General features: G+C 41.8%; 1 long non-coding RNA gene across 2 annotated transcripts; it reads left to right on the top strand.

Moving 5' to 3' along the window:
• The first annotated feature begins 10,104 nt into the window (after positions 1-10,104).
• Positions 10,105-11,961, top strand: LOC122085651. Of its 2 annotated transcripts, XR_006142182.1 has the most exons (5): positions 10,105-10,157; positions 10,231-10,489; positions 10,579-10,740; positions 10,825-11,469; positions 11,538-11,961. It is a non-coding gene; the product is annotated as an uncharacterized LOC122085651 (long non-coding RNA). The 2 variants fall into 2 exon arrangements; XR_006142181.1 differs by having other exon boundaries at positions 10,825-11,961.
• Positions 11,962-16,006: the final 4,045 nt, after the last annotated feature.

The following is a 16,006-nucleotide window of genomic DNA, read 5'->3' as shown; positions in this document are numbered from 1 at the left end:
CAGATTTTAACTGCGGTATTGATTCGGTAGAGCTTCTGCTAGGGATGGGCTGCTTCTGGGTTTTGGCTGAGGTGGCACTCCGATAGGGCTTCCATTGGGAATAGGCTATTCTCTAAGGATTGACAAACTTCGAAGTCCTGAAGAACACTTTGAAGATCTGAAGAACACTTTGGATCTTATGAAGATTTGAAGAACACTTTGGATCTTATGAAGATCTGAAGAACACTTTGGATCTTATGAAGATCTCTTCGAAGGCTTGACGAACCTCAAAAGGGGGAGGGAGACTAAGGGGGGATTTTTTCGACCAAAAATCTCACTCAAAGAAAGCAAGGGATTGAAGAGTTTTGAAGGCCCAAAGAACACTTCGAAGATCCAAAGAACACTTCAGATCCTATAAAGATCTCTCCGACGATTTGAAAAGCCTCAAGGGGGGAAGGGGAGGAGAGAGGGCAGAGCTTCTCCAAGGATGCTCACTAAGAGACTTGGAATCTTGTGGTGTGTAAAATCAAAGGGAGGGGGGGTATTTATAGGATTCTTGAACCAATGGGGGGAGAAAGGGAATTCCCTTGGCCAATGGTAGAAAAAAATATTTTTTCTAAACCAATGGGAGGAAAAAAAAATGAAAATTGGGCCAATGAGGTGGGAGATGGTTTTTTGGACTAATAGGAAAAAAGTGAGTCTTTTTTGGGCCAATGAGGTGAGAATATTCCTTTTCGGGTGAATGGGAGGTTACGGAGTAGGGTACGCTAGCTGGACAAGGTTTGGTGAGTAAGTGGGTGAAGAGACAATTTCTTCACCCATTGGGTCTGCGAAACACGTGTTCTGGCCATTGATAGCGACATGCAAGGCTGGGTAGGGGTGCCTGGGGTATGCATGGGTGCATGCAGGGACTGGCTGTGGTGCACGACATATGCAGGTACGGGTGCAACAAGTTGGCACAATGGACGGGCGCAACATGGCACGCAGGGGCCGCAGGTGGGTGGGTGGGCAGGAGCATGAGGGATGGAAAGTGGGGGCACGTAGGTGGGCAGGCGGGCATGCACGACATGGCATGTAGGGGTATTCAAGTGGGCTGGCGAGCGCACGCCGCATGGCATGCGGGGGCACATAGGTAGGTGGGCAGGCACGCTCGTTATGCTGGGCTAGCCTATTGGCTGGCTGGCTGGCCAGCGTGCGCAGCATGAGGGGTTGGCCTGTTGGCTGGCTGGCCTGCGAAAAAATATGATTTTCTAGAGAAGATTGTGGGAGATCTGACGGTCTGATTTGATGTACCATATCATTAGAATCATATTTTCAAGTACTATCCATCCATACGATCATCTGACTAGATTCCTTTGTATATAAAAAGTCAAAATTGGACCCCCTTTTCTCCTGCATGGGATTTCTAGAGTTTTTTAGGCTGGGGATGTTTTTGGGTTTCTTAAATCAATTATCATCTCTGTCGATCAGAAGGAAGAAGTCACATCCAAGATCCACAATTCATCATAGCCAGAGGGGGTGACAAAATTGGGTGTCTACAATGTCATTAATTAATAAAACAATGCAAACCAAAGAAAGCCCAACCCATCCATGAGGATACTTGGGGTATTAATCTAGGAACCGACCAATGACTTTGAGAGGTAAAAATTGGCACAACCCTGGATGATGAAGAAGCAGAGCAGATGATTAGTTTTTTGAAAGAGTTTGTCGAAGTCTTTGCTTGGTCTTATGAAGATATGCCTGGTATAGACCCCAACAATATGTAACATCGTTTTCCGACCTACCCTAGGGCAAGGCCTGTCAAGCAGAGGCTCAGAATGATGCATCCAGAATGGAGTGAAAATATCAGAGAAGAAGTTGTAAAATAGTGGAATGCAGGGTTTCCCCAAGTGGTAAAGTATCCCCAATGGTTGGCTAACATAGTACCAGTGCCGAAGAAAGATGGCAAGGTACGAATGTGCGTAGATTTCCTAGATCTTAACAAAGTAAGCCCTAAGGATGACTTCCCATTACCTCACATTGATGTATTGGTCGACAAAACAACAGGGCATGCCTTGCTATCATTTATGGATGGATTCTTAGGATACAATCAAGTGAGCATGCACCCAGAAGATCGTGAAAAGACAACCTTCACCACTCCATGGTGAACTTATTGTTACAAGGTAATGCCCTTTGGATTAAAGAATTCCAGGGCAACCTATGAAAGAGTAGGTACAACAATATTGCATGACATGATGAACAAAGATGTGGAAGTCTATGTGGATGACATGATAGAAAAGTCAAAGGATCGGTGGGGGGATATTCCTTTACTAAGACAATTCTTTGAAATAATCAAGAAGTATCAGCTGAAGTTGAATCCTCAAAAGTTTGTGTTCAGGGTAACGGTAGGAAAGTTGTTGGGATTCTTGGTGAGTGAAAGGGGCATCGAAGTCAACCCTATCAAGATCAAAGCAATCCAATAAATGCCCACGCCTCGCACTGAAAAGTAGATACGAGGATTTATGGGTCACATCCAGTATATCAGCAGATTCATAGCCCAACTGACTACGATCTGCAAACCAATCTTCTAGCTACTAAAGAAAGATCAGCCCACATAATGGAATGACTGATGCCAACAAGCTTTTGATAAGATTAAAGGATATCTTATGAATCCACCAATATTGACACCACCAGTGGAGGGAGAATCACTTCTGTTGTACTTATCAATGGGAGAATATTCCATGGGCACATTGCTAGCACAAAAGGAAGTAGAAAAGGGAGTGGAGCATGCTAGATACTACCTCAGTAAGAAGTTCTAGGAGTATGAGACATGGTACACATCTTTGGAAAGAACTTGTGCTGCCCTGATTTGGGTAACGAAAAGGTTACGACATTACATGGTAGCTTATCCAGTATGTTTGATCTCAAGGATGGATCCAATCAATTACCTCTTTGAGAAACCAGCTCTAATAGGGAGGATGGCTCGATGGCTTTTGTTGTTATCGGAATTTGACCTCACCTATGTTGCTCAGAAGTCTATCAAGGGGCTAGCTATAGTCGATTATTTAGCTACCCACCCCATAGAAGATGGAAGGGCCCTGGATGATGATTTCCCAAACGAAGAGATCACATCAATAGAAGAAGAAGACACAACTAACGAATGACAATTGTTTTTTGATGGAGCAGTTAATCAAAAGGGGTGTGGTGTAGGAATATTTCTAATCACTCCTGACAACCTTTACTTACCTTCATCATTCCGCCATGATTTCCCCGGTACCAACAATATTGTTGAATATGAAGCATATGCCTTGGGGCTTGAAACTACCCTAGCCATTGGGGTAAAAAGTATCAAAGTATACGGTGATTCATCCATTGTCATCTGTTAGATGCAAGAAAAGTGGAAGATTAGAGATGAGAAGCCATATCAAGAACACCTGGAAGAAGTGATTAGACACTTTGAGAAGATCTCGTTTGAATACTTCCAAAGGGACAACAACCGATTTGTTGATGCCCTTGCAACCTTGGCTTCCATGGTAGAATACATCCTTATGGCCAGGGTTTCGACCATTCTTAATAGAACAAAGAAGCAGGCCCATTTATTAGAATTTGGTAAACTCTCTCACCACAGATGGTCGATCTTGGTTTGCCCACATAGTGGACTTCATTAGGGAAAGGAAGTACCCAATTGAGTATATATACAAAGAAAAGAAATTTCTGAGGAGATATGCTACCAAATTTATTCTTTAGGGGGACTTATTATACAAGAGATCCTATAATGGAATACAGTTGCTATGTGTAGATGAAGAGCAAGCAGCAACAATCATGGAAAAAATTCATCAAGGCCTTTGTGGACACCATATGAATGCCAAGATGCTAGCTAAGAAGATTTTTAGGCTGGGATACTATTGGAATACAATGGAAGCAGATTGTGTGGGCTTTGTCATTAAATGCCACAAATGTCGGATATTTGCAAATATCATACATATCCCGCCAACAGAGTTGCATTCGCTCAATTCTCCTTGGCCATTCTCTCCTTGGGGCATTGATATCATAGGGAAGGTCAACCCTAAAGCTTCCAATGGTCATGAGTTCATCTTGGTAGCCATTGATTAGTTCACCAAGTGGGTAGAAGCTCAATCATATGCAATCCTCACATCTGCTAAGGTAGTAAAATTCAGCCAAGATAGTATCATTTGTCGATATGGAGTGCCTCAAGAGCTAATATCGGATCAATGATCCCATTTATGGGGCAAGATTGACAAGATCTACACAAAGTTTGGTATCAAAAGGCATCACTTTACCACTTACCGGCTGCAGACCAATTGGGCAGTAGAAGCAGCCAATAAGAACATCAAGTCATCCTACAAAAAATGGTTGAAACACACAAGGATTGGGAGGATAAGTTGCCACTTTCTTTGTGGGCATATCAAACCTCTATGCTATCCTCGACAGGGGCAACTCCTTCCTCTTTGGTATATGGGGTTTAGGCAGTTCTACCCATGGAAATCCTAGTACCATCCCTAAGGGTGCTCCTGGATAGTCAGCTACCTAAAGGAGAATGGGTGAAGGCCAGACATGATGAGCTTAACTTTCTTGATGAAAGGCGTATGAAGGCTATGGATAATCTGAAGAAATATCAACTGAGAATGGAAAGGGCCTTCAATAAAAATGTGAAGCCCTGTCACATAAAAGAGGGTGAACTTGTTTCTTCGAGAACAAAGGGCCCCAATTCATGACCCAAGAGGAAAATTTAGGCCCAACTGGAGTGGCCCATTCACTGTCAAAGAAATTCTACTAGGTAAAGCTATAAAAATCATAGATTACAATGGTGAAGAAATACAAGGACTGGTCAACATGGATCAACTCAAGAGATATTATGTTTGAAAGGGTGAATAGCCCGAACTACGCTAGACCTGATTCCTCTCAAGGGATACATAGTCAACTTGACATGTGCAAGTGTGGTCTCAACCATCTAAAGGCAATAAATTGGTTCCTAGATTAATAATCGAAGTATCTAAAAATATCATCATAGCTTGTGTTCCCCAAGAATTGCCATTTGATATGCAAGGCTGTTAGGTATCTGTCATTCATCTATGGTCTTCCAAACTCTTATCCAAAATTTCACCCCCCAATAGTCCCTACTATTTTTCATATTTGGCTACTTGAAAAACTGAAGCTAACCAAGCCATGGAATGGATGCCGACTCAGAGTTCTTTGCTACCAAGACAAGAGGGAAGTCTCATAATTCAAGCTCATCTCTGATTGGGAGGACTACCTATAAGGAAGGACTGCACAGGATATTGCATGTAGATGCCCATGGCAGCCACAAGAGGGTTGTCTAATGAGGACCCCTGGATAAAACTATGTCAGGTTGATGGGATTGACTCATACGTCTTTTTACTTGCCCACCCACATCATCCGATAGTATGAACTTTAATAGAGGACCCAAAGGAGTTGGTGAACCTTTACCCACCCCAAGAACTGTCTCTCCATATTGTTACCTACCTATCTTATTTGTGGTAGGAAAGTTATTTCCATGTATTTCACTTGGTAGTAAAATGAGGTGATATTTGGATTTTCATGTTATTCTGACTATTCTAATGAAGACTTGAGTTGTGGAATTATTCATGCCTAAAAATTCAAATTCCTAAATAAAGGAAAATTTTCTTTATGCCAAAGATAGATTTCCATTCATAAAATTCCAAGTCTGGAAAACAAAAACAAGAGGTACATATAAATATGGGGGAAAAAGAGAAGAAAAAGGATATATGATTGTGTTTGCAGGAATTACAAGAACAGATACCTAAGAGTCAAAATCCTCATCTGAGCCTTACTCGATGTCATCTTCATAAAGCATCGAAGAGCTAGTAGGTGCCAATCCTGAGTTCTCTAACCTCTATGTGGTATCCTGAATCTATGCAAACTATCGGGCATTCTCTTGTTGGTAGGAGCTGACTTGGGTCTTTAGGGTAGTGTTAGCTCCTTCCTACGAGGTATGAGGAGTGATCAAGAAAAATGATTAATAAATAAAAAAGAAGGACAAGATGGAAAAACAAAAAACAAAAAAAAAAAAAGAGAGAAAAAAGAAAGAAGATACCTTGTTGATCACCACCGCACACAAGCTCTGGTGCATCCTCCTAAGCTCGGCGCAAGCCTTCGGAGATACCTGATGAAGACCATGTCAGCCAAAAGAAGTCAAGAGCCAATCAAATGAGGGGTGGTTAGATACTCACACAGCTATATGGAATAGGCAGCCCAAGGGAAGCATCTCTGTCCAGTCTCCACTCCAGAAGATGAGGGATACTAGGATGGGCTGTGTTGGGATAAGACCAGCCCGAGAAGCCATGAAAGGGGATGGTGGCCATCCTGAGGGATCCACCCACTCTAGTAGAAGGCCCAACTTGGGATGGACCCACAACACCAACTTGTGACTGAATAGTAGAAGGGTCCACACGCTACATTCTCCCCTGAAAGAACATCAATCAAAGCCAAACAAAAGGATATTGAAGTATGAACGTGAAATTCAAGGAAGAGTAACATACCACTGGACCACTAGGACCGAAGGGGGTAATGTGAGGGCAGTGGCAAAAAATTAGATCTCTCTCTTTCTCTTGCCTTTGGGGGGAAAAATACTTGCGTCACTTTTGTCCTCTCTCCTCTCTTTATTTTTTATGAGGGAGGGGTGTGTTGTATGTTCTTACCCATAGGCCTCACATTGCCATATCGCCGCTTGGAGATACATGGAGGCCTACTTTGCAGGAGTGTAAAGTTCATCATTAAAGACGGGGATTTGATGATTATCTAATACGGGGATCAAGATCATGCAAAAAGGGTTTGGAGTCACCACCTAAGGTTATGGGCCTACCCCCCGGTGGTGGGCCCGATAGTTGGTCTGGTCTAGAGATTTAGGGTAAGTGTTAGGTTGTAGAGTTAGGAAGGTGTTAGGATACAATAACCACAACACAACATACCACATCTGATTATAGAGTTATAATAATGAATTTTAGCTAAAGTCTTGACGTATATGAATACATGTAAATCCCCATATACTCTTGATACCCAAATTGTTATACATAGTATAATTACATGTGGGCTTGTAAGCATGATATTTACACAAGAAATAACAATTATTATTGAGCATAAAAGGGGTGTATACCAAAAGAATAAAAAAGGAGAACTATAAATAGAGTCTGCTATTATTGCCCCACAACACAATTCTCACACGGGTAACTATCACTGTGGTCGAATCCTTCAAGGACCCACCAATCCCCTATTGGGGTTTCATCAGTGGGACCCGGTATGGGTTCCTCTACCAAGTAGCCTGCAAAATCATCTAAAAAGGTGTGTACAAGAGGGTTGAGCTCACTAGCTCAGTAAATGGAAAGAAAGACGAGCACAAGCAATTGAAATTCAAATGGTACTATATGCATGAGATTCAGTTTAAACCTATTTCACCTAAGCAATCATTACTAGGTCATAGGTTATATGCTATTCACAACCACAGTGCATGTATGCCTCGGGTACAAGATGTGTTCCTCATCCTGCGATACACCTATAGGGTTGTCAGAGAAGGCCAACAGTGAGCAGTCAGAAAAGTAAATCGTGGCCAAACCATTGTAGAAAAGTAAATCATAGTCGAATCACAACAGAAAATAAAAGCAGTATGATTGGCCCTCTGAATGTATCACCAAGGTTTCCAACTGTCCTAATGATCAACCAGGTGAACTTCTAACCACCATGGCGGTCTGCGATCGACGTTTCCCCCCAGTGATAACTCAACATGTAAACCCCTATTGGGAAGAGTCATAGCACGAGGGAATGTGAAATCCTAACATATGCTCCTATATGAGATAGTACAACTGCATAGTACTTCTGCATCCCATACCATGGTGTACCAATGAATTCGTTTCTAAGCCGACTACGACATCTATTCTAAAAATCCCACAGATGTCTGGAAATCATCATCATAATCCAACATTTGATAAATCCATACTCATAATTCCAACCAAGTAACAAGCATTTAGAAATTTAAGATACAACATATTCAGTCCTAAATGCATCAAACAGTATTCAAGCATATGCATGAGAATGGCATTCGTGATGTCAATATATTATACAAATAAATGCAAACTATGCCAAAAACACTCCAAAAATAATGTCAAAGTCCTCTCCCCACTTACTTATTCTTGTAGGAGAATACGCACTCGCGGTACGGTTAAGATCTGGAGTGAAAATGAATGTCTTGAAACCTAACACAGATAAGAATTTAGAATACATCCATTTCGGAATTATAAAAAGTCGTGAGATATGGTTACGATGCGTTTAACATTACGTAGAAAGCTACCATCGAGTTTGAGTTCCAATGGAACTCATTTGGGCAACAAGTGGGTCATACAGGTGGGTAGGAGAACCCACCTATCCAAAATACCTAGACAGACAACACACAGACACAGACAGACAGGTCATATCGATGTGTCTAGTACCCACCAGTCCTAACTGTCTATAGGTCTAGAGGGAATCGGTGGGTTTGGTAGCCGCCAATAAGCCTGGAGGCATTGGTGGGTTATACCGGTGGGTATAATACCCGCCGGTCCTGCCCGCCAATTGACCCAGGAGAGATCGGTTGGTCATACAGGTGGGTCATGGTACCCACCGGTCTTACCCACTGATTGGACCAGAAGCCTAGGTGAGATTGGGGGGGTCATACTGGTAGGTTTGATGACCCGCCAAGGCTATCCACCAATGTTTTGCGGGTTTTGTTGTTCTTCTTCCCTTCTTCATTCCTCCTCTTGGGAGCCCAAGGGAGTTGTTCCCACTTTATTTCCTACATATTCTAAGCTTCATTTACTTGATTATTCTATGGATCTAAGTTATCATCAAGATTTTGGAAAAGAAATCATACCTTAGCTTGAGAAACCCCAAAACTTGAGATCCACTTTCCAAACCCAAAATGTCACCCCAATAACTCCAAATTTTTGTTTCCCTTTCCTCAAACCTTCAAGGAAATCACACAAAGGTTCCAATATCCCTTTGATTTGACCATACACAAAAGGGTTTCATCACATTCCAATGGTTGAGGGTGTTACTTACCTCAAAACGTAGATCTCCAAGCACCGGATACTATTCTGGTGACGAAATGGTAAGACGCGGCTCCGGAATCCAAGGGGGAACCTTCTTCCCTCTTTCCTCTCTTATTCATCCTCTTTTCTCCCTCTGCTTTAACACCCTCACCAACCTTTTCTAAAAATCATAAATGGGAGAGAGAGAGAAAGACATAAATGCTATTTATACCTTGGCTAATAAATATCTTTTAAGGTCTGTTTGGTTTTGCCCTTTTATAGACCAAAGCACATTAAATTGTGATACCGACCAAAATAGCCGACATCATCAGGCATAGGAGACCTCTTTACGATGAGGAATCCAAAATACACGTGCTCACCCAATTTGGGCTCACTGGGGCCCACGTTTCCCCCACAAGTGGGTCACACTGGTGGATCTCGCACTTACCAGTGACCACTCACCAGTTGGCCGAAACAAGGCCAACCTTACTGTATTTTGGTGGGGAGTGACCTCATACGCATATCTCACTCTTGTCATGTGTTGTGGACTAAGTTCTTATCATTCAAATATGAAAACGTACCTTTCCTATTTGTACATGGCTTTGTGATACATGCAATGACACGACTTAGGCATGCGAACCACATCGGGTACTGGCTCAATCTTATCTGGCCACCCCGTATTTGATGTCACCCTTGCTATCATGCACCATAGGGCACTCGCATCAACCCTCTCCGATTTGGACCCTACAAGATCAAACCAAACCAACCGGTCAATAAACCCAGTTTAGAGAGAAAAAATGTAAGTGTTCAATCCAATCACTAAAGACTTGAGAATATTCCTAGAATATGCCCTAGAACCCAGAATATTCTCAGAATCACAGTGCCACTCTCCACAAATGCCCCTCCTTCTCTCTCCATTAGCAGCCTATAAATACCAAGGTAAGCCTCCATCATGGGGGATCAATCACTTCTTTTACTGGAAAAGCTCTCTTAAGCATCTGCTGTGGAAAGATCTGACTTAGGCATCGGAGAGTCCCTTGTCGGGTCAGCCCGACTCTCCCCTATCATCTCTTCTATGCAGGTTGGCCAAAGCACCAGGAACTACAGGGAAGATCATCCGGTCAATTTTTACCGCATCAGGTAATAAAAAATATCTCATTTGCTTCTTTCTTGTTTTCTCTTCTTCTTCTTCATATCTCTGAAATTTTTGAAGCTTTGAGTTCTTGAACTCGAATCAAGAACAGAGCAGGCTTGAGTTGTATCATTTTCAAGAACAGAGTAGGATTGAGTTGTATCACACTGCTTGTTCAGCAACTTTCGTAGCGACATCGGCATTCACATGGCGATCTTTCCATTGATCTGGATGAGTTGAATCCGTATGACTGGGATGGGTTGGCATCTACTTTCTGCAGATGATGGGCCACCTGGCCTTTGGCAACCATGGCATCTACAACACCTTCTACGTTCTTCAGGTATGCCCTTACCTTCTGTCTTAATTATTCCTTTCTTTGATGTGTCCCTATTTTTTTATTCATCACTGATGTTCTCATATCATTTGCAGCCTTGGGTTTATGAGCACCTGAGGTTCCTGTATCCTGAGCTTAGGGATTCGGGTCATAAATTCTTCCTTACCACCACGAGGTGGGGGGTTAGTCAAATAGAGGGTCAGCTCCTGATCCGAGAGGGGACTTTAGCGAGAGCCATGCTTAATGAGCTCACCATGGTATGGTTTCCTAGCTCCCTTATGATTCTTTATTTCTCTTTATAAATTAAAATTACCTGTCACTAACTTCTTTTAATCATGCAGGCTATCTGGAATCCATTCCTGGAGTAGCCCTTCCCAGATGCCGGTTGATGGAATAGGGCCATAGAGCTGATCCAGTTGTGAGTGCTCTTTCGGGGTCCTGATGGCTTAGCTTGGTACTTGGGGGAGCAAGAGATGGGGTAGTGGCCCAAGTCTGACAGATGTTATACCCCATATCTACCTCCTACTATAATGCATTACCTATGTAGTGTTCTAGAGGTGGAGCTGGAGGTGGCGACAGGAGGACTATAGGAGAAGAGCTTTATAGATTTCGGGAGAGATTATCAGTCTTTCCTAGATGAGGAGACCGTGTGCATCCCATTAACCCCCTCGGGCCCACTACTAAGCAATCCTCCTCTACCAAATTCATTTTCTTTGATTTAGCCATTATTGTTGACTGCTTGTCTGTCTTTGTAGTATCATAATCATCTCATTGTCCCTATTCGACCGGCTACTTACTCGGTTGGTGCCTCCACCGCTGGGTCATCTTCTTACATTGAAGGCTCCATCCATCATATGGCCATCGTACCATTCCCAGGGTTCCCTTGGTGGTCATATGTGGATACGTATGCCCCATTGCCTCAGAGGTTGTTGCCCCAGTCTCTTAAGCATGACACAAAGTTGGGTCTCTTGATCCCCTTTGACTACGTGAGTATTCCCAACCTCACTCCTCTCTTTCCTTTATGGATCCCATTTGATTGACATGTTTCTAATAGGTATCCTTTGAGGCGTATGCTGATAATCATCAGATGCACTACAACCTTAATTAGCATCTATATGAGCAAACCTATGTCCACGATCAAGTATCTTTCATCCCTTAGACTTCCTTTTACTTAATTATTCATGTACTAACTTAATCTCATATTCTCAGGATGTGGAGTTGGACACAAAGAATGGGGAGATTGCAGAGCTTTAGCAGAGTGCAGGATTTGCAGCTCAAGTTGGGCATGAGGTTGATCGGAGATGTGGTGATTTCCACAGATGAGCTTGACTCTGATGATGATGATACCCACCCTTAGGAATCTTTCTCTTTTTATGCCTTTCTTACTTCCCTATACATAACTTTGTAGAACATTCTTGTAGACAAAGGAAATATTAGTAGAAACTCTTATACATATTTGTATCATTGTTATATTGTCATTCTTTACATTATGTGTTTATTTGATCATAATTTGGTCCACACCTATAATTTCCTGTCATTAGCCAAAGTATAGAAAACAAATGTAATTTCATTGCAAATTAGGATAGCTTAGTACAAGACACTAGGACATGATATGAGTTTTGGTTAACATGCCATTACAATTGAGATAGGAATGTTACAATTTGTGGGGACAACTCTTGAGGCCGGTAGAAGTTCACGAGTTCCTCAGGTCACCCTACTGTAGTTGAATTGTCGCATGATGTAGGAAGGCAAGTAGAACGATGTGTAGGTAAACCTTATCAACCTGACATAGTTGCAACCGGAGGTCCTCATTTGGAGTCCTTGTTGTGGCTATCAGTGGCAATCCCACCTTATGTCTTAATGGGTCGTAGTTTGCAAATATTTTCCATTTGGTGATGGACTTGAATAAAAGATTTTCCCTCTAGTTCTGATAATTGGAGATCCTTAGCTGGTTACCACGCATCATCTCTACCAATTGTAACCTTTTCATTAACCATAATTGGAATATGATTGAGCATCCCATGCTGGAATAAAAATAAAGTAAAAGAAAGGGGATAAAGCTAGAGAGAGACTCACAAGTAGGTTTTTCTACTTAGCCCAAGGGATGCATCATAATATGAGCTTTCCTACTTGACCAGAGAGTCACTCTTTCAAGGGTTACTATACTTGGCTTTAGGGAAAGGGAGACAATTAAAATAAAAGCAATAAATTGATGGTTCTATAGCTAGGAGGGGCAAAGCCAACACATACACTAGCCATGAATCTTGGGGGAAAGGGATAGCAATAATGTAATGATTGAAATTAAAATCCTAAATTAAGAAAGAAAGGGTAATCAGAAGAGGGAATGAGAGGGGGAGGGGAGAGAAGACTACTGAAGGAGCCTACTTACTTGAACTTCAACCCTTGAACTGAAAACTTGATCGATTTGAGATACTACCAGTACTAAAAACCAGATCTGAAATAAACCAAATCTGAAATTTCTAGTACTAGAAAAAACAAATCTGAAGAAAAAAAAATTGAACTTGAAAGACATGCTTCATAGCTTGTTCTTGTCACCTAGAACTAGAACTTGAAAATTACAACTTCAATTGCTTAAACAATAAAAATAAAAGACTGAATCAAAAACAAAAGTGCTTGCATTAATTGAATAAAAAGAACTTACAAAAGTGTTTTAAAGCATAAACCTAGAACTAGAGCTAGAGAAAGAGAAAACTAGAGAAAGAGATAGAGCAACTAAAAAAAAAACCCTAGAAGAAGAATGAAGTGCCTCCTCCCCTTGTGTTAATTCTATTATATAGAGAATGGGGGAGGGAAGCTAACGATTTTAGCTTATAAAAAAAAAAAAGATTTTTTTTATCTTGTTGATGAGGTGGAGGAGAGAGAAGATAGAGAATTGTAGGAAGTAGGGAATCTCCAATGATTTTGCTTCCTTTTTTTTCTCTTTTTTCTCTCTCTTCTTCAAACGTGGGCAGCATCTTGGATGATTTTTTTTTAATTTTTTTTTCCTTTCCTATTTTTCTATTTTTCTCTTTATTTCCTTATTTCTCTCTCCTCTTGCGTAAGAAACCCTTTGGCCGACCTCCTTTGAGTGATCAGTAGGAAAGAGAAAATCTTCTAAAATAAAAATCTTAACAAAATGGTAGCTAAGAGGTTTGAACTTGAGACCTCCTAATAAGCAAGGGATTTTGCACACCACAACTCACCAACTATGCTAGGTAGTTGTTGTTACCAAAAATGAATCTTCAATCACTTAAGGATGTGGTCCATCGATCCTTGTTGGTATTTGAAATATTCCTTGTACCTCTGGGACAACTGCAAATGGGTTGGTTCTACATCTTGGTTCAGTTCTGATTCATTATTATTTTTCCGGCCTGAAAAGAATAATCACTTGTATGGGTGACCAAACGAATGTGTAATTTTAATTGAACACATCCATCTTGCTTAGAATTTCATCCGCTTCACAACCATGAAAAGAAATAGGACCTCTTTGTGTGTAAAATTAGAGATATAGTGCCCGATAGTCCTTAAGGCCTTGAAAATATAAAACCTGCAAAAAGAGAGTAAAACCCAAGGTAGCTCCATTATAAATATGTAAAATGCATATTTTACTACCCTAGATTTCACAGATAAATGTGCTCATCAACTGGCTTGCGCATCTCCACAGGAAAATTAACACACCTCTGTGAAAGATTGTGTGACTTATAAAGCCAAGCCATCCCTATGGCAGTTGATAATGTATTTGGTCTTCCAGCCATCACATCTGCCTTGATGCTATCCCTGAGTCCACTAACAAAATAGCTTACCTGCCGATTGAGAGGGAGATGCCCAATTTTTGAGAGTAGCTTCTCAAATTTAGCCTGGTAATCTTGTATAGAACTCACCTGTTGCAATTTAGTCATCTCTGTAAAAAAGTCTTGGTACTAAGAAGGGCCAAATCATTGGTGCACCCCTTCATAGAAGGTCCTCTAGGTTATCTCTTCTGCATCTTGCTTAAAAAGCTGATACCAGAGTTGTGCATCTCCTTCCAAATGGAATGATGCTAATGCAACTTGATCTTCCTCAGGGGTCTGATGGAAGTCAAAGAACTATTCTACTCTACACATCCGAGTAGTGGTGTCTTCTTCCCCATTAAAATGAGGGAAATCTAACTTCATTAACTTGGGTGTATAAGTTTGCTGAGTAGTTGCAGTCCGAGTGGGTTGAGGTGGAAGTGGAGTTTGTTGCATCTGTTGTTGTGTTGAGGCTCTTGAACTCTCTCCTGCTTCCATTTCAACTCTTGAGGGTTGCGTAGACATTTTCTCAAAAAACTCAGTGAGCCGATTGAGAACATGTTATTGAGATTCCAACCTTGTGAATATCTCTTTCTGTATCCATTGACACTACTTAATCCTTCTTCAATCCTTTCCACCCGATCATCCATGTTCCTGCTCTGATACCAAGCTGGCACGTGTCCCTACTTCCCTATCTTGAAGGAGTGATTTTAGGTGAAAAATGGGTGTAGTTTTTAGGGTAAAGCTTGATTAGGAGGTAGCCAGGTCCTTAATCTCCGTGGAGAATAATTTAGGTTCAAACGATACTCCCTTACTTTTATTCTCCTGGTAAATAAGTACATCAGGAATTGGTTATAGTAATCCACGTTTCCATGTCCTTACAACCATATCCACATAAAATAGCAACCACCCACCCTATCCTCTATCTCCCATATGTGATCATAACCAATCCCACAGATAAAACTAACATCCCTTATAACTACTACCCACATGTGATAATAACTAACTCAGACTAAACTCTCACATGCGATCATAACTAACTCCCTACTAATTCTCCCTACTAATTACATGCAATGACCACCCTAAACATGGCACGTAACAGAGGGTAGGCAGGGTGCATGCAGTAGGTAGGCAGGCATGTGTGGGGCTGGCTAAAGGGGGTGCGCGAAGGTTGCGGGTACGCACAGCATGCGCACCACAAAGGCTGGCGGGTGCACGAGGCATGTGCATAACATACGTGCGTGGGTGGCATGCATGTGGGGCCACACGGGGTTGGATGGCAGGTGCTAGCATGTGCGGGACTTGCGCGTGGGGCTAGCGTGCATAGGGCAAGCAGGGTTGCACGTATACGAAAATGTGATTTTCTAAGAAAGATTGTGGGAGATCTGACGGTCCAATTTTGATGTACCATATATCGTTGGAATTGTGATTCCCAGTAATATCCATCCGTATGGTCGATCTGACTGGATTCCTTTGTATATTAAAATTCATAATTGGGCCGTCTTTCCTCTTGTGCGGGACTTTTGAGATTTTGGGTGAGTAGGGGGATGTTGGATTTCCTTAATCAATTATCATCTTTGTTGGTCAAAAACAAGAAGTCACGTCCAAGATCCGTAATTCATCATAGCCAGAGGAGGGTGACAAAATTGGGTGTCTATAGAATGCCCCTCTTTAGCTGAGGCCTATGCCGACAATCAAAGGGCAAAGAAAAGAACGATCACATATTGTCACCCAGAGCATGTACTGCCATCAT

The sequence above is a fragment of the Macadamia integrifolia genome, chromosome 8, assembly GCF_013358625.1.
Source record: "Macadamia integrifolia cultivar HAES 741 chromosome 8, SCU_Mint_v3, whole genome shotgun sequence".
Lineage (NCBI taxonomy): Eukaryota > Viridiplantae > Streptophyta > Magnoliopsida > Proteales > Proteaceae > Macadamia > Macadamia integrifolia.
The sequence above is the reverse complement of the archived record's forward strand: the minus strand, read 5'-3'. Positions and strand labels throughout refer to the sequence as shown.